Consider the following 19,744-nt stretch of genomic DNA (forward strand, 5'->3'; position numbering starts at 1 on the left):
TGCCCCACGGATGTCTTTGATGTATTTATATATATATATATATATATATATATATATATATATATATATATATATATATATATATACATACATACATACACATACACATACACACACACACACATACACATATATATATATATATATATATATATATATATATATATATATATATATATATATAGATAGATAGATAGATAGATAGATAGATAGATAGATAGATAGATAGATATAGATAGAGATATAGATAGAGATAGAGATAGAATTCAAAGACATTCATAGGACATAGAAAAGAAAAGTACCACAGTGGAATGAAAAATGCATTGTGACTGAATGACCATACTATCTGATATCCAAGAAATAATATGTCTTAGGCAGCAGTTTTACCACAAATACAGAAGAGTGATACCACCACAACTGCCAGAAATACTTAATACTGTGTCTATTTCACAATGAAACACAATCTTATTGGGACCGATCTCCTGACATCATTTTTAGTTAGAACAACTTGATCAGCAACAAACAATACAGCAAATAATCAACTAACTACGATCATCTAGACCTCTATTAAACACTAAAAATGACTTCATCATACCTTCAGCTTGCTCAGTAGTGCTGCATAAGGCAGCATTCTTAATTGAATTGCTTGAGCAGGAAGTTTGTGTGTCAAATGTAACGATTAACATGCGACTTTGTGAAAAGGACTGTCCTAAATTGTTGCTACAGTATAATAATTGTTGCTATCATATTTATATATATATATATATATATATATATATATATATATATATATATATATATATATATATATATATATATATATATATATACACACATATACATATATATACACACAAACACAATAATATTATATAATACTTTCTTTTACGTTAATGTCAATTTCCCTGAAGGGTGACTGTTGCTTTCTTGACCCCTCTTGCTCTCTCATTTTTTCACTCTCTCTGACCTCGTGTCTGTCTCCATCCCTCACCCTCTTGCTCGGCACCATTTTCCCTCTCTTGGTGTAGAACATTCCGGTGTGTTGAGCTCAGAGCACAGAGCTCGGCTCTCTGAGGCAGGATTGTTCTTGCCGCACAGGCCCAAAGCCCGTTGCCACGGATACCACCATACCACAGATCTGACCCTGGAGAATTGAGCTGCTCACCCTCAGCAGGAGCCACTGGCAGCTGCAACACAGCTGTTAGCGCCGGGACAGGGTTACTTTCTTTCTTCCTCGCTCTGACTCACCCATTGGTTCAGCCACCCGCTCTCTCATTTCTTTATCAATACCTACAAAAATATATCAATTCGAGCAGAGAATTCAACCTAAGGCCCTCTGTTTCTTGTTATAGACAACATAAAAGCAAAATTGACCCCATTTACATTCTTAATGAAAATGTTGCTGCTCTTATTGCGCATGATTCATCAGCGCATGTTACTTTAAAGACCCAAAATACTTTCATAAAGTTTCATCAAAATATCTTTTTCTGCTGATGTAACCAAGAGGTAAGGGGAAAAGTAATATTAGACATTATTATTGCTCTTCCAGCTGGAATACTTGATTCTGATCATGATGTTCTATAGTCAAATATTTGAAAATAAACTGTTTAATTGACTGTTGCCCCTGGAAAACAATTATATAGATGAAGTTTTTAGTTTTTTTTCTCTCATATTATTCCATGTTCTCTAAAATAAAATAAAATGATCCTCTCTTTTCCACATAATGAAAGTAAAATGCTATTTATTGTAAAAACCATTTTCCTTTTTAAAACTTCATAGCTTATAATCAACTAATTTTCTATTCCGTGGAAGAAATGTGAAAAAGAGTGAGAAAGTTAATCATTCATATTTTGCTAATATATCTATTTAATCATTTGTGTGTTCATTTGTTTTAGAATCTCATTTTAAATGGCAAAACAATTTGTTTGGCAGTTTCATATATTTGTAAAGTTCAAAAATAAAATAATCTGAGTATACTTTACTTTTTTTTTTTTTTATGTACCTTTTTTTTGATGATGACTATATTGACTGTACGTTATACCTCACAAACTATAAGCTTAACACCCACTAGTCCAACCAAGTTATGACTATTTATTTATACATATTTTATATATCTTTGACTTGCTTCTTCACCAAATTCTCAAATTCACTCTTACCCTTTTCTTGAAAAATTCCCCGGCAGACTATTTTGAAAAACCAGAGCGGTGACTCAAATCTCCCATCCACATCAATCACAAACATCCCACGGTTCTTCACTCTATCCATAGCATGATCCATTAAACCGTCGTTATCCGACATTCAAATCAAAACAGATGTTCCCCTCTAAAATCTAAAATTACAGTAAATAAATAAAGAAACAGTGGATGACAAAAACAGAGACCTATTTTTCACATTGCCAGAGCCTATCCGATGTCATATTATGGTTAGATGTTATGGCTGGAAGCTATGCCTTTTATCTAATCAGGGCATAGATTTTCCTCTCTTTTCCACCTCGGAGATAACCCGATTACACGGTAACACTGTCTCTGAATCAGTTTAGCAGCTGGCCTGTGGTTGAGCACACAGATGCACGCAGCAGTGACAGGTAGAGCTAAACTGATGCTAAACTCATATAAAAGATTATTTGCTCTGTCTTAAGACTCGCTTAAAATTTGCTTTGTTTTACTGCTATGTAAATCAATTGAAAAAAATTTCAGCCACCTAGAGAGTACTAATAAACTTGTCCCAAATACTGTGAAACCTTAATTTCTAAAAATATTCTCAATCCGCGCTAAACGGATTTGGTCCAAGCAAAGAGAATGTCACTCCCACAATAACATCATAATTGAACAGAAAGTAGAAAAACGTGTTCATGGCTGTGACTTGGCAATTAGAAAATGATGAACCTGTCGACACGTTCTGCACAACGTCCTATTTAGCTGTCTGCATTTGTCAAGCCATTTTATGTGATCTTGAGTTATGGCAACAAAATAAAATAACCGTTCTACTTATAGAAATGATATTGTGCATACAAATATAATAAAAGTAGTCGCAAAAAATAAGAGTTTATGACCATATTTTAAATCAACTAAAGTGGTGTCTTTAAAGCAAAACCTTATGGAAAACATTACAATAAAAATGAAGAATGGTAAACGACAAAAACAAGTGTGCACAGCTAGTGTTCAAAAAGTTAGAAGAGCATCTGTTCTCAGTAAACATGCTGTAGAGCCAAACCCCGAAAACACTAACAGAGCAGTGCGTTTGTTTTAAGCAGAACAGCATGACAAAAGACAGTTAAATCACCCACTAAGGAACTGCTATCTATGTCAGGTTGTTTCTATTAGTATTAGCGCTCCAAAAAGACTTTCTGTCTCTGTCTTACACGCACAGATATAAATCTGCTGAAATGAGAGAGATAAACAAGGTTTAAAACGAAAACACTCTTCGGTGTTTTATGGGTTAGCTTTAAACGAACATTAAATCTTTCCTCTGACATTGATTTGAAAAGCTGTTTAACATCTATATGACATCCAGTCAGACGTGATGCCGTTTTGCATCTTTCATCATATCTAAACAATCTACTCGTGACATAAAACTGCTGCAGTGAAAAACTAACAACTGAAATCTGCGAGATTTTTTTTTTTTTTTTTGATTGCTGTCAAGCGAATGCTCTTTTCAGCTAGAAGTGACGCACACTTTAAAGCGCAAAGTTTGGCACTCGATTTATGTTATCTAAGAAATCTGTGTAATCAGATTGACATGCACAGATTATCACAAAATCTTCACTGTAATTCCATCTCTTTCATCTTTTCAAGCATGCACGTTATGTTGAATATTAATGTGTTTATATGTGTGTCTATCAGTTACAGGCACATGGATGTTTGCTTAGAAGAGCGCGTATGTTTTGCCTGTGTCTGTGCATTTGAGAGGTGCGAGTGTGTGTGTGTGTGTGTGTGTGTGTGTGTGAGTGTGTCTGTATTTCGGTAAAACAGTAGGGTTGCGCATTCTTGTCCGACATAACTTAAGACAAGCAGACACTGAAGAAAACGCCTATAAAACTCTCTCAGCCTCTTCTCCTCCATCTGTTTTGTTTTCCTTCCATCTCTCCTTTTTGATGAGCTGGGTCTTCAGTCCCCCCAATAAAATCCCATTAGCTCTTAATGAAGTCGAGCTCGCTGCCTCGCGCCTTCACCTCATTTAGCACAATTGTCTGGCAGCCATTAGCACGGAGGCAATTACAGCCGAACGGCGAGAGTAATTGGAAATGCCGACAGGGACCCCAAGAAAACGGGAATAAATAAAAAAAAAATATTCAACCTAATAAGCCTCCATTGGGTTGGTGGGGGCTGCTAGGCTAAATCAACATAATGCTAATCGAGGCTGATGAGGAACAGACTCGGGGTGAAGGCCAGGGGTGGTGGAGATGATGATGATGATGATGATGATGAGGTTGAGATTGTTATAGAAAGAGCAAAAGGAATCATACTAATCAACTGCTCAATGACACAAGGTACTGTACTGTTAATGCCCACGTAAACAAAAAAAAATTATATCCACTATTAAATGGCAACGTGAAATCGAAATGGACCACGTTTACTTTATAATAAGCCTCTGAGGTCCAAGAAAATAATATAAAACACAACAATAATACAAACAGATCTAATAAAGTGCTGCCTTACATGATGCTTGACACAGAAATAAAGAACTGTTTTGCAAATGCTCTTTCTGCTGACATAATAATAAATTAACAACATTAATAAAAATAATAATTATGCTGTATTCACCAATAAATTTATATATATATTTTTTTATCTAAACGTAGCTAGATAACACACTTTAACAACGCCAGATTTATTGTGATATGCTATTCATACAGTTTTATCTCAAGCATCTCACAGCTACATTTATATTTAGCTTTTTTTATTATTCATATATAATGAATATACATTTAATAAAGTCCATGGCTTTTTCATGCATTTTAGAATGCATTATGAATCGTAATGCTTTTCCAGAAACTGAAATTACAATTATAACAATTCGCATTTATAACTTTTTATTTTTTGAATGTGCTGAAATTAAATGTTTTGCGGTGAACTGACAGGTTGACTGTAGCTCACTGTACCTTAATGATGCCAAAAACACTTTGTAATATGACATAAATAGCGTAGGCGGGACGCTGATTAGAAAAACATTAAGCTATAATATTATTAGTTAGTATAATTTTCCCACAGCCTTGATTATTTCAGCCGAAAACTGATTGCAGACATAGAGAAAATGATTACATTTTAAAGAAAAATAATTAAGACCACAATACATTTTTTCCCCTTTTTGATTAACATGCTCTGATGCATTGTGCACGGCTTGTTTTGATTTCATGTTTTAAATAGAGCTTTCTGGAAATCAAATAAACAACGGTTTGCATTCCACGCGAAGGACGCTTTGTCGAGCCAGCCCTCGAATAATGAACAGTCACACGGTGATCTAGGTGTTGTGTGTGGCCTGCTGGTGCCAGACGCCAGGACATCTCCCTTGACTCTTCACCCTACTTACTCACATCAAACTGGGCAACTGGTGGCAGAAACCTGATCAGAGGGGGTAAAATCAGAGGGCACCTTTCACAAGAGCTGGGCAGACTGCCCGACGGTCCACAGGAGGGGGCAAAGAATAGGGTCTGGTTGGAATGGTGTGTGTCTGTGATGTGTGTGTGAAGGCGTCTTGGCACTAGCTTTCCGGAGTCGGCACGGGAAACAGAAGGTCGAATCCCACAATAGTCTCCCATGGGGCATCCACAATACCAGCTCAATGACCGCAGTCAACAATACTCTCAAGGCCTTTTATTCAGAAAGTTCAATGGACCAGACACACCCAGCGGCACTTTTCTACACAAAACAAGATCCTGGCACACACACACACACACACACACACACACACACGTGCATACATATTCATACAACCTTATATAAATGACAATATTGCTTCTGTAAAAGAGGCTTTCAGTTGTGGATCTGTCTAGAACCGCTACTATTTCACAGCACAGGGGATGGTAAATTAAAACTTGGCCACAAAGGTCAGTCGCGCTTCAGATCGGCAAATCTGGATAAGTTCATAAATAAATAAACTGTAAATCTATAAATAAAACTGTATTTTGTGAAACTGCACACAATATATGAACGTTATGTATAACGGCATGGCTTAAAAAAAACTGATTCGTTTAAATAATTCATCCCAAATGAATCTGTTTGAACAAATCATCACACGAGTCGATGTATTTGAATCAACTATCTAAGGAATCAGACTTCAGGGATTCATCGCAGTTAAAAGGGGCTTAAAAGTAAAAAAAAACGAATTTGTTTTGAAGGTAGCCGAATATCTGTTTTGCTACTACAGTTAATAGCATCGCTACATTTATTTGGCTGCTCCCCAACACTCCTCCCGGTTAAGATTTGACATAATGTACAATAAGTTAATTCACTTCATCTTAGTCGTAATATGAGACCCGAGGAACTACTATTGATCAACTGAGAAGGTGAAAAACGAGGTGAAAAGACATGTAAGAAAAGCGCGCTGAACAAGAGCACAGAGCTGTTACCGGAAAAATGAAAAGACGCAGGCTCCTTCTATCTCTCTTGCGCTGTGCTTTCGCTCCGAAAATGTTTATTTGTCTAAAAAGATCTACAAACAATCACTTCACTCGACAGGAGAGAGAGCTTTCCAGTCAGGAGGAGATTTAATTAGGGAAATCTCATTAGGTTTAACAAAATTAAGCGTAAAACAATCCTCGGCAGGGCTCCGAGAGCGAGAGGGAGAGAAAGAAAGGGGGAATTTGGGGTTATGAGCGATTAGAGTCAGGAGGATATTGAGATAGTCACTTCCATGCTGCTGTGGGGGAAAATGGCTCTAGATACCCAGCTGTTTTCACACTCAATTAAAGAGACTTGCCTGGCTTTTACCCCCTCTGAAAAGCAAAGAGTTAACCCTTCTGCATATTGCCGCGCACACAAACGTGTCCCTCAGACTCGGCCTCTCTCACTCATCCACAACGCAATTCCACCCTGAGACCACGAACCATTAAAGACACAAATTGTGTTTTCCAACAAATTCGCACTCTATAAGGACATAACAAAAAGTGCTATTAAAGTGAGGAAACAAACTCTTAAACAACACAGCCGGGGTGATTGCAGACGAACAGCAAGCGCTGGAAAATTCATTTCGAAATTCATCTATAAATGCCCAATTCTGACTAAACCAGCAAGGAATAAGTCAGCGACTCCAGAAGAGCAATATCACTGTGGAGAAATAACAGGTTTGTATATTCTAGACGGCTCGATAGGTGACACTGCATATTTATCAGTCATCTTCAAAAGTGTGAGAGTATTTTATGTGCTATCAATGCTGACAAAAAAACTCCATAGGAAATGGATGATTATGAAAAACTGCATTTAATGCATGACTACAAAAGCAGTTGTGAAAACAACCTCGGTTTACCTTTCTCACATTAAAATGGAAAAAAAGAACCTGCCGACAATCGTGGCTCTGTTCCAACACCTAGCGAGTTGCTTTGCTGTCTGCTGCCTACATAAGCAGCTGCTAGCGTCCTAAAATGAAACTGAACCTCATAAACGGAAATGAGATTGAAAACTGAGGCAGCAAGACTAAACAAGTGCCGTCACACAATATAGCATCTTTCACATGAAGTGCATAATTTCTGTGGAGTTGTTAGCATGTTGCTAAGCTAATGAAGTATTTGTGTAAAATAGCATAGATATATATAGAGAGAGAGAAAGAGAGGGAGGGAGGGAGGGATGGATGGATGGATGGATGGATGGAGATTTTTTTAGAGAATTTTACCCAAACCTGATCTTAGATGACCTCATCATAGGCATGTCTATGATGCCTACATAGGCAGATCACCATCGTGTATGTATGTTTTTGATTGGACATGGAAGTGTTGATTTAAGAACTTACAGTTTGCTTGTTCTCAGCATTGGGGCATCTGAAGTTGCAGCAGCCGGTCCGACAGCGCAATGACCTCCAGACAGTCTACAACACAAGAGGAGAAGTCTTTTGAGTGCAGTTAACGGTCTAACGGTCTGATCACTACTCCCGCCACATTACAGCACAACTTGTAAAATGAGCAGAAATGTTGATTTAGGTATAAGCAACACTGCATGCTTCGGAAAGCGGGGATCTTTTTTATTGACACGGCGTGATACCCGCGGGCCTGCTGACCCACAATTTGAAAAGTAATTTGATATTTTGAGTGAAAGTATATGTATGTGTCTGTCCTGCTGTTCTGTCTTAATAGAGGCTGCATGCGTGTGTGTGTGAGCTTGGGTAGGTGGGCAAACAAAGATAAAGACAGGGGCGGGAATGGCGGCCAGCCCCCCACGCTTCAGTCTGTCAGTATAGGTTCGTGTGAAACCTTTCTCGGGTTTCTTCCAAACTACAAAGAAAACATTTTAGGGTTCTGTAATCCCTCCCTTAGCCTCCCAAAATCCCCAGAGCCCTCCACACACATCCATACGGTCCACAGCCCACCACCCTCTCCCCCTCATGAGACCTGATCTGCCTTCCTGTTGACGTCAAAGTGAATTAGAGCAAAGAGTGCGCAGCGGCTCCCCCCGGGGGGCTGGAGGGCTAATCATGCTGTTCCTCACCGGCCTCGGAGGAAGCATTAACGTTCCTGTTGCAGCAGACCACCACATCTACAGCACAGGGCCCCTTAACAAACAACCAGGACACCACACACACACACAAACAGCTTATTTACAGAAATACACACTAATAAGTTCCTCATACACACCACAGTGCCCTCCAAACAGTACCAGATGAAGAGAAGATTTATGGCTTGCCCTTCCCACTCCTCATTCAAACAGCCAGTGAAAGTTGAACTTTAGGACAAACCTCTATCTCCAGCACACAGAGCACCTCAGTGAAATACCTAATTCAAGCCTCTCTCCGTCTCCACACCGACCTCCTGCACTCCCTCCAGACGCTCTGAATAATGATTCTACATATAGGAGATGGTTGAGGAGACTTTACACCTGGACTCTGTGACTGACCTGATTCCCACTGAGATGGCTTTCTTATGTCTGATGGTGTGATTCAGTGTTATTTTAGCATTATTCCTATACTATTTATTTAAGAATTTATATGATATAAATATGTATTTGTGTAATTGTTTTAGTTTTTGTTTACAAAAGCGCAGAGGCGTTGTGTGTAAACATGACGTTATTGTAGTTCTAAACTAAATATGAACATTATTTACTTATCTCGCCTGCACAAAAACAGATTCATTGTTCCTCAAAATCAATAAAAACTGTGAGATGCAAACTCAGGATATTATACAAACCTGCAAAAATTAAACATAAAATAAAATAAATATCCTGTAATTTAATTCCCATTTTGTAAACCAATGTTTTTTTACTAAAATGTACTAAAAGGACTTTTATTTTGCCAAAAGTAGAACTTCCATATTAAAAACAAAAAAACAAGCCCTGCCCAGATATGAAATGCAACGCAAAAGTAAAGAAATCTATTACATTTAATAAAAAGTAATTAAGTAATGAAATTAATTTCTATTTAGGGAGTGACGCACTATTGAAATGCATTACTTTTTAAAAATAACTTTCCCCAACATTGTATACACACACACACACACACACACAGAGAACAGACACAGAGAGAGAGAGATAGAGAGAGAGACTGACTTTAAATTAGTTTTATTTCAGTTTTAGTAATTTTAGTACTTAAACTTAAGGGATGTTCACTCCAGGGATGATAACTATAGTTGAGAATCAATTTAGTTATCATTCTTGGTGTGAACAGGTCTTTAAATTTATTTCCTTTCAGTTAGTTGAGGAGGCAACATTTTTTGTTTCTCCTGCAATATCTGTATTTTATTCAGCTTCATTTAATACTTTTAAAATTTACTGATTTTATGAAGATCAGTTTACTTCTCAAACTTCTCAGCTTGTTATTTTTTTTACATACCACTTGGGAGGCTACTTGTGATTGTAAGGAAAATATCAATAAACAGGTTACTTTCAGCACAGGTGTGAACGCTGCATGCTGAGTTTGCTACAAGCATTGATGTTGCACCCTGCTATGGTACATGGTGGTCTAGTTAAGGTGGTCAATATCAAACTGTTTGTTAGTCACTGTTGGTCAATACTCTAGATACCTCCAAATCATCTTCCTTTTCTCACAGTATTTTAAACCCAAGTCCTGTTTACACCAACACAAATAGTCAGCACACTTACACCTAGTAACTGCTAATGTTCATTCAAATTCTAGTACTACCGTTTATCGCATCAAACACTCAGTTTTCATTGTAATACAGTTTAGGATATTTTACCAATGCCAGATTGCTTTTTGGACAAGAAAAGTTTAAGGCTGATGATTCACTCTGCAACTTTTTGAGCAATTTTGTCAGGCAACTTTTTTTGCTTGGCCTCCTTTTCAATTGAGAATGGGTTCTCAGTTCTCACCAGTTTTTATATGGATAATTACGGCAACAAGTTGCTCAAAAAGTTGCTCAGTGTATCATCAGCATAAGAGATGAGATTCTCTAGTGTTATATTGTAGCTATTCTTGTCTATTTGGCCTTAATTTTCCTATTAAAATAAATAGGTGACATTTTAGTATAGGGACCGATTGTGAATATTAACTGTTTGCTTATTAGCATGCCTATTATTAACATATTGGTTCTTCATTAGTTCTTTATACAGCTCATATTCTGCATGTCCATATTTTATATCCCCAATACCTAAACTTAACAACTCCCTTGCTAACTATTAATAAGCAGCAAATTAGGAGTTTACCGAGGTAAAAGCTGTAGTTAATTGTTTGTTAATAGCAAGATTTGGACCTTAAAATAAAGTGTGACCAATAAATATGACTACACAGACTACTGCAGTCATTAGATCAACACACATTAAACGCAATGACTCATCTCAAACTCTAAACCCTCTTGATTTTGACCCAAGAAATGCAAGGTTTAGGTGGTAATTACCCACAATGCCTTGCCAGTAACAGCCCCCCAGCTGTTCAAAGACTGCGAGAACAACATTTGCTCCTGGGGGTTTAGAACTTCCTGTTACTATGACAACCGCGGAACAATTCATATTCCGTGTGTCTCTCCTCTAATAAAGTGTGTAACATTAGGGCGTAATTGTATTTCTGCACAATGTATGAAAAAGCAGCAAGAAACGCCTGATGGCAGTCGTCAAAAACGTCTGAAAGAATGACAGCCTCTTTGTCTTTATCAGAAGATTGTGATTTGGCATCACAACAATTACTACAATTTGATAAAACAGTAACTTTTGAATATTGTTAGCAAGCGCAAGTAACCTTAGATAACAGGCTCCCTTATACACGATACAAAAAAAACAACAAAACCACAATTAATTCAATAAAAACACTTCTAAAAAAAAAAATCCGGACATAGCAGTCAGAATAATATGCCTTTTAACTTTCTCAAAAGAGACCATTGCTGTTCAGCTTTCGTATAGACACCATTTGACTGCTGTGCAAAAGATAGATGCTTATCAATCTCAGTGCCCGAATATGAAAAGGTCTCAGCCTACTCTACTACTTGCCCCAATAGCTTAAGTGGTTCACATAAAGTATGATGAGTGTTAAACGAAGGAAATCTCTCACAACACAACTTTAATCTTATATTTAACTGCAGCTAACTCTCTAGGAACCGGAGGACCACAGAATTAACAAACTGCCTATAAGTAGCCAGGAATTTTTCACCAAGGCCATGTTATCAGCATAAGTGACCAGTGATGTTATATTTCGTTCATATATGCTATATAGAAAATACAATGGGTGCTAACATACAGCCCTGTGGAACACCCTGAATTCACAATAACACCGTTAGGTTAAAAACCACACAGCCTGACATGTCGGGGTCTATCTTTTAAAAACTATCAATAGCTTTAAAAGGCATCATGGCGGAGAGAGTCTCTTTAAAATCACTTATAGGAACTTATGGAAGTGTGGCAGGGCCGAGGAGGTTGAGTGGAATGAAAGCAGAATTCCTGGGAATTAGAAGGGATTTACTGGACAATAGCAGGTATTCCCACCAGTGTAACTAGACTCTAGTTGGCGTCACGAGAAGCTTAAACTTCACATTAAACCAGCGTGCAGCTGACAGAGGAGGCCGCTCTAGACACAACAAGAGGAATATGAGGCAACACGCAGACACATTAAGCTTAAATATATACACACTGAGAACAAAACAAACGCACATGCTGCATGAAGCAAAAGTTTATTTTGTTACCTTTCAGAACGACGCACAAACTAACGAAACAATATTAGCGCTTAATGAAGCATACGCTGTGCTCTCCGTGTCAAAACAACGCTCTCCCTCTCATTTCGCTCCATCTGAATCTCGGAATATTGGTCGCAGCTTCTAGTGAGCTACGGAAATCCAAACAGGAGAAAGACTTAACTGCTAAAAATATCTTCAGACGTAGCAATGAGACAGGTAGATCCAGGCTCTTATCCGAAACAAATCCTTCTAAATCTTTTAAATGGCACACCACCTCACCATGAAATTTTTATTTTCCCCAGACTTTCAGAGAAGACTTTATGGGAACTTTAAAACAGCCAGCCTTCTTAATGGAAGAATCACACATTTTTATAAAGCCGATGATGAGCAGAAGCACTATGTTGCATCGTAACGACCATATTTTAATAAGTAAATGTAAACTGGGTGTTTCTAGTTGATTGTTTTCAGAAATACAGAATATTTAAAACTGCCTTTTTTTCACACGCACACTACTCTTATTAAGGCTGCATTTATTTGATGAGAAATACAGTAAAACAGTACTTTTGTAAAATACTGTATTATTACAGTTTGATATAGTTTAAAATTTAATTTATTCCTGTCCTGGCAAAACTGCCTTCCTCCAGTCTTCGGTGTCACATGATCAAAGTCATTCTACTAAAAAAAAGTCTTATTTTTTATCAATGTTAAAAATACTTATTCCTCATTATCCATTATTTTTCATCATATAAGTAAAAAAAAAAAATTATGTATTTTTTTTTTACTAAAATTATTGGTAAATATTACAAATGATCATTATATTACTAAAACTACCACGACAAAAGCTGATGGTCACCTTGCTGTGTGGAATATGCATCCCTGAGCTCATATGCTGTTTCGTTTCTCTCCGCTCACCGGAGCTCTCTGGCCCTCAGCCAAACTCCAGCTCCCATCTGCCCAAACCCAGACACTCTCTAAGGCCTGCAGCTCGCTCCGCTTCCTGTCCTGGGACTTCAGGAATGAGAGCTGGGACGCGGGAGAGTCAGGCGCTGAGCTTTCAGCAGATTCCCTGGCTTAAGATGATTTTCATGAGTCTGTCGCTTACACACAAGATGAGACACACACACGTGCAGGATCACAGAAACACATACGTGCAGTCTAAGGCCAGAAAATCAACTATGCAAGCATCAGTGTTAAGACACTATAAATGTGCACTACTATTATACATACATGTGTTCTTACAGTAATGCGTTAACAAAGATCAGTAATCTGTCGATACTATTACACCAGATGAGTTAGTCCCTTTCAGTTCACTCAGCGGCCATCTTGGTATTGTCCCCAGGCAGCTATTTTATAGGTAATAGGCATACAAGTATCTTACATTTATGCATGTGGCAGATGCTTTCTGCTTTCCAAAGCAGCGCTGCAAGCTACGCATCAGATATCAGTTCTTGCTTTGCCTGGGAATCGAACCCAAGACACAGGGATTGCTAATCTCGTGCTTTACTGTACAGTTCAAATTAAATAAACTTGATTAAAAATTAAATATATTTTTAAGGAATAAATAAAATATAAATATCTAAAAACGTAAACTTGTTGTTCCCTTGCCAGCTACCTGAAAAAAAATTGTTATTACTAACTAAAATAAAACTAAATCTGAAATACAAATAAATTACAAATGTTAAAAGTATTTTTACATAGAACTACAAAAACTAAAATTAAAAACTCATTCAAAATATAAAAAGCTAAATATACGTAATACATAAGAATATAAATAAACTTAAAATAACACTGCTCTAAACATTTTAGTGTTTCACTAAAAGGCAATAAAAATAAATAAATAATAAAAATGTTTTTTAAACTTTTTATTTACAAAATGATGAGTTTTCTGTGCATATATGTGCAAAAATAATGCACATATATGACAGTTTCTGCTAATTTCCGATTTGAGATTGCAGCAGCTATTTAGTTCATCGCGTTGAAATTTTTTTAAAGACACAAAATCCTTTCATTAAACTAACAATAATAATAAGTTTTTAATTTAGTCGAAAGTACCATTTATCAGGTTTTCGGCTGCCACTGAAGCTGTATAATACTGGTAGGTTTAGGAAGGACAGTGAGGAATTCCCCTACCCTATATGCATTCACCATGACCTCTCACTCTGTTTTTCCACCCTCCTTTTCTAACGGGAAGGAAAAGGTTAACCCTTTCGCTCTCGCTCAGGCCAGTTGTGTTTATTGCTAAAGTCAGCTGAGCTAAAAGGTGTGATGAGCTATATTAAGTGTCTATATCGGTTTATAAATACCTCTCGAGCGCATACGACCAGCCGAACCGTGGACTGCGACGCGACAGAAATACACAAGGCAGGTGTACGCCATATTTCGCATTACTGCCACCTTCTGCGCATTGCTTCGCACTTCTGTTCCAAATCCGGCAAGGATGTATTAGCCACCTGGGTGCACGGGCCCGACTTCTCTCCCTAACGGTGAGGACATTCGTTGTCCTCGCTCTTACCAAAAACTTGTGTCATCCTACCCTGGCTATGGCAGAGCGCCACATGCATGCGTCTACATTTCCCCCACACTCTGGGGCAGCAGCTGTTTATGTTTCACTTTTAGCTCAGAGCTGTCATCAGTCCTTTCTGAAGGGCAACGCTATAAAGTTCTAACAGTCAGGGAGCACGAGATTGTTTTCCACGCAGTTGTGGTCGATAAATGGCTGATGCATCGCTGATCAGTCTCCTGGCTGTTATCGCACCCAGTGTTTGTGGGCTCGCATTAATATCATCCCCCGTATGGCAAGTGATGATTTCTCCGAAGACCATCCGTTTCTAGAGTTTCACACAAAGCGGGGCACAATTTCGTCTGCTATATTTATCTCCCTCTAAGTTTTCAATTGAACAGTCACCAGAAGTCTCACGGCTAGCAGCTGGAGAAAACTGAAGTACAGGCGTCTGTCCGTAAGATCATCAACTAGTCAATTCAGTAAGGTCACCTACACAGCAGAGTTTATCCATTCATATCAACGGGGAAGGTGCACTGCAAAGAACATGACGGCTTTTGATATAATGTAACATTATATTATATAATAAAAATAAATGTTTTCAAAATAAAAAAGGAATATGAAGTATATGCATGCAAATATATATATATTTCATAATGAAGAACCAAAATATTAATATATTTAATAAAACAAATAATGCTAATTATATTTTATAATATAATTTATATTTATTTTATGTGTCTATGTGTGTGTGTGTGTTATATATAACCAAGATATTAATGTACTTAAAAATATGCAATTAATTTTAATTCTTTTTAATATATAATTATATTGATTTTATATATACACACACACACACACACACACCTGGGATGATCAGGTCTCATTTGAAGTGATATTCACATGTAAAAAAAATGTATCATGCTACAGATTTTGAATCATGGATTGGATAATAAAAAAAAAAAGTTTGCTTTTTATTTATTACTAATTTAAGGATTTCTATACCCCAGCAGAAACTACTAGCTTAACTACTAAAATCAATACCACAAGAATAATTGCACAAATTACAAGCATAGATGAGTAGCTTACAACCTAAAATTGTAGGCTATATAAAGACAGTAACAGTAGTATTCAGGTGAGGAAATGTAATAATTAAGTATAAAACAACACAATGCCGTTTACTGAATAAATCAAATACAGATGATTCTTCGTTCACCAGCTTGATTAAAGGATCAGGTACTTCTAGGCTGCTGTCTCTTTAAGACTAAATGCACGGACCTAAAACTTACACACATTTAGTTCTGTGGATCACATGCATGCCGAACCAATCCGTACAGAACATGGATCATCCATTATTCGTTGCACCTAATGTATATATATATATATATATATATATATATATATATATATATATATATATATATTTGCCTTCTAATTGCATTAATTATAGTTCAGAATGATATCCAAAAAGATTTCTAGTTTGGTGCTGATGCAGAGGTACAACATGAGTCTTGTTGATGAGGCTGTGGGGCTACATAAGACCAAAACAGTTGGGAAACGCTACAGTAATGTGCTAGTTTATTGTGAAGTAACTGCTTTGGGAATAAAAGATTGTTTAATGTTCAGAGATATTTCCAAACACTACAGCCAGAACACACTCAGTCTGCAACCTTTTATATGTTTACACTCCACTTGAAAGGAAACAACTTTATGCCTTATGGGGCCCCTAAAAACAAACCCGAGCGAGAAGCAGCGATATGTGGTTTAGCATAGTTGGAACATCCATTAGAAAGCCAAAAATATGTTGCTGAGGCCTTTTGTTGGCGACTGCAACCGCCTCTTAAATCTGAAATGACATGAGGTTTTCCCAAAACTGTCGGCACATACTGTACGAACGCAATAAAGCAGCTGGTGTGTGCGAGCGCGCGCGTGTGTGTGTGTGTGAAATCTCTCATGTGCTCGAGGAAGGCAAAGCACCCCGCAGCCTAAAATCGTGCTGCTTATACTGATGTATCAAATATCACCCACCAGCAGCGCTAAACAGCACTGAGCTCTGAGGAATTCAGATATAATGATGAACACTCGCACTGCTGGACTGATAAAAACAAGTACATATATAAATAGATAAATAATAGACGAATTAGCAACTTTTTCAACACTTAAATTGCACAGCGATTTTTCACTTATTAGAATTAATCATTTAGGGACGTTACAACACTTTACAAGATTATGCTGCAGCCAGTGAAGTATAATAACAATAAGAGCTTCCCTTGAGAAAAGCGTGTTTTTATTGATGCTATAGGAACTCCTGTATCATTTTGCTCATATAGCTACTTTGATATATTAACACAGAAATGAATCTCCGCTGAGATCAGAGCAGTCACTGTGGTCCAGATTTCCACACATTCCCAAATCCATTCCCTCTAACTTATGGAAACAATTTACTGCAGTTTCTCTGCATTCTGTCTTTTCCCCTAAAAACTATTTTAAAAAAGCCTTGCAATTTTTTTTTTTTATAAATAGTATTTCAGCAGCTATCAAAAATATATACATAAATGTGTAAAAGTATTAATACTGGTGCTGTCAAACATTATTGTTATTGTTGGCATAAAATATGTATGTGTGTATATAAATACACAAACGTATATATATATCAGAAAAAAAAACACAAATAAATCCAGAAAGTCTTTTCTTTACAATGTACCCTGAGTTTTTCTACTAAAATTAGTGTTATTTGAGTTTCTCTGTGATTGTTTGTAAAATTTACTAGCAATTTTTCAGTTAAACATTTTTTTCAGTGTATTATGGAACACTTTTAATAATAAATTTCATTACGTACCAAGTGTTTTCTCCAAAACCTGTAAAAATGTAGATATATAAAACATATATATAATTTGTATTTATAATATATATATATATATATACTGTATATATACTGTATATACTGTATATATATATATATATATATATATATATATATATATATATATATATATATATATGTGTGTGTGTGTGTGTGTGTGTGTGTGTGTGTGTGTATATCTGCAGAGATTTATAGCCTTAAAGGATTATTGAAAGAACCAGTAGCCCCTAAAATATCCAAGCTAAACTGGAATTAGTGGCCTCAGTTAAAAGAAGAAGAAAAAAAGAAACAGTTTCCAAGAAGAAAAACTTTTGCAAGCTGTAAATCAAAAGACCACGGCTAAAGCCACTGGGAAGCCAGGTGCTTTATGGCGTCCCAGAGGCTGCTCCATCCTAATGCATTTTATTAGAAAGCAAAAGAAAAATTTATTTGCAAAGCAACAGGCCAATAAAACTAGCTGAGATAGACCACTTTGCAAATAAACCTCAGATCCATTTATCTGGATTGATGCGCATTAATAATCTTTTTAAAGCAAGTGAATTAGACGCTATTCAGGAGTCACTCACCCTCTCTATAAGGAAAACCATTCCAATGCATTAATGAAAGGAGGGATAACTCAGTCTTTGCTGTTAAGTGATTCTGTCATGTACTGACGCCATTACAGGCATTTTGCACACATACAGCTAGCGATCAATGGCTTTCAGTGGCTCTGAGCTTGAAAGAGAATGATGGAAACGTGGGGGGTTCTGTTCGAAGCACAACAAAAGATGCACAAATAGATCAGCGGGAGAGGAAACTCCGATATAGCTCGGTGTCAAAGGTCCAAATGAAATCAGGTGGTTGGAATCAATGGTGGTCTGTGTTTGAATGCTCCAGAGGACAGAGCAGGAAGTGTGAATGGGAGAAAAACATGCCTTTATGAATGATGTCATTGAAACGGGACGGAGCGAGATGCCACTTTCAGAGAAGATGGCTTTTACAGTAATAGATGAGAATTCAATGCACTATTTCAGCTCTAATAAAAACGCTGCACTCCAAAAGACAGGAGAGCGAAATGCACACAATGCACCGCTGGAGAACATCTATCTCTCTCCAGTCGCGCCAAATGACACCAACATATGAAATGTGTAAAACACGTGAGAACTACAATTCTCATGCTCGCTCTAATAGAGAAAATATTAAACATCATTCTCTCTCAACCTTAGTCAAGCACTCTCCTGCCTCTAGCACATTATTTTAATTTGACTGGTTATTATACTCATGCATATATTTATATATTTAGAGGGGGGGGGGGAGTTATGAATTGGTCTTCGGTAGGGTTTTTTTTTTCCTACTTTGATCTCAAACTGAATTCAAATAAAATATTTTCAACCTTTGTGTTGAGAAAGTACTCGGAAATATAATAAATTCAGGATTTGGTGGAAGTGTTCGTATTTCCCTCAGTGACGCTGAGTACATTTATTTGGATTATCAGCATTCCACTAGAGATAAGAACAAAGGCACTTGGAGGTTTAGTCTTGTTCAAGGTTTTTAAATTCAGAATTAATAATAAGCTGCTGCTAATTTGACTCTGCTTTTGATCCTGGTGAAGTAATTATTTCTGTTCTTATGAACAAGTTTGTCTGTCATTTGCATGAGATAATAATAATAATAATACTTTATTATTATTGTAAAGAAAACAACCTGAAAATGTTTTTTCCTTAAGAAACTTTAAAAGTCACAGCAATGCGTGAGTGGTTGTCAGGGAATTGGTATGCAGTTGCTAAGGTGTTGCTCGGTACTCATGGCTCAGATTTAAAAGATCCCACCCACAAATCACTATATGATATTCTGGTTTCTAAAAGTGGCTTTTTTTTTTCAAACATGCACAAATAAATACTAATAAAACAACATTTAAACAACATTAGAGAGCAATTAACAAATGTATCTATATTGTGATTCTTGTTTCTTTTTATTAAAAATGTAAGACCTTTGTAAAATGCTAATTATGACTTTTCTTATACCATTTAAGATATTTATGACTTTTTATGACCTAAAGTTTTTAAAGACCCACATGGACCCTGTTTGATGGTCATTATAGTTAACTAAAACTAAAAAGATAAATTACTATTAAAACAAATTA

The 19,744-nt window shown here is 36.7% G+C and overlaps 1 protein-coding gene across 1 annotated transcript in view; it reads right to left on the reverse strand.

Moving 5' to 3' along the window:
- LOC122352422 overlaps positions 1 to 19,744 on the reverse strand; it is a 66,498-nt gene that overhangs the window by 42,969 nt on the left and 3,785 nt on the right. Inside the window, exon 2 of the mRNA XM_043249837.1 lies at positions 7,945 to 8,019. The gene's annotated coding sequence lies outside the window, so the exon portion shown is untranslated. The remainder of the gene's footprint in view (positions 1 to 7,944; positions 8,020 to 19,744) is intronic.

This window comes from Puntigrus tetrazona, chromosome 10, assembly GCF_018831695.1.
Source record: "Puntigrus tetrazona isolate hp1 chromosome 10, ASM1883169v1, whole genome shotgun sequence".
Classification (NCBI taxonomy): domain Eukaryota; kingdom Metazoa; phylum Chordata; class Actinopteri; order Cypriniformes; family Cyprinidae; genus Puntigrus; species Puntigrus tetrazona.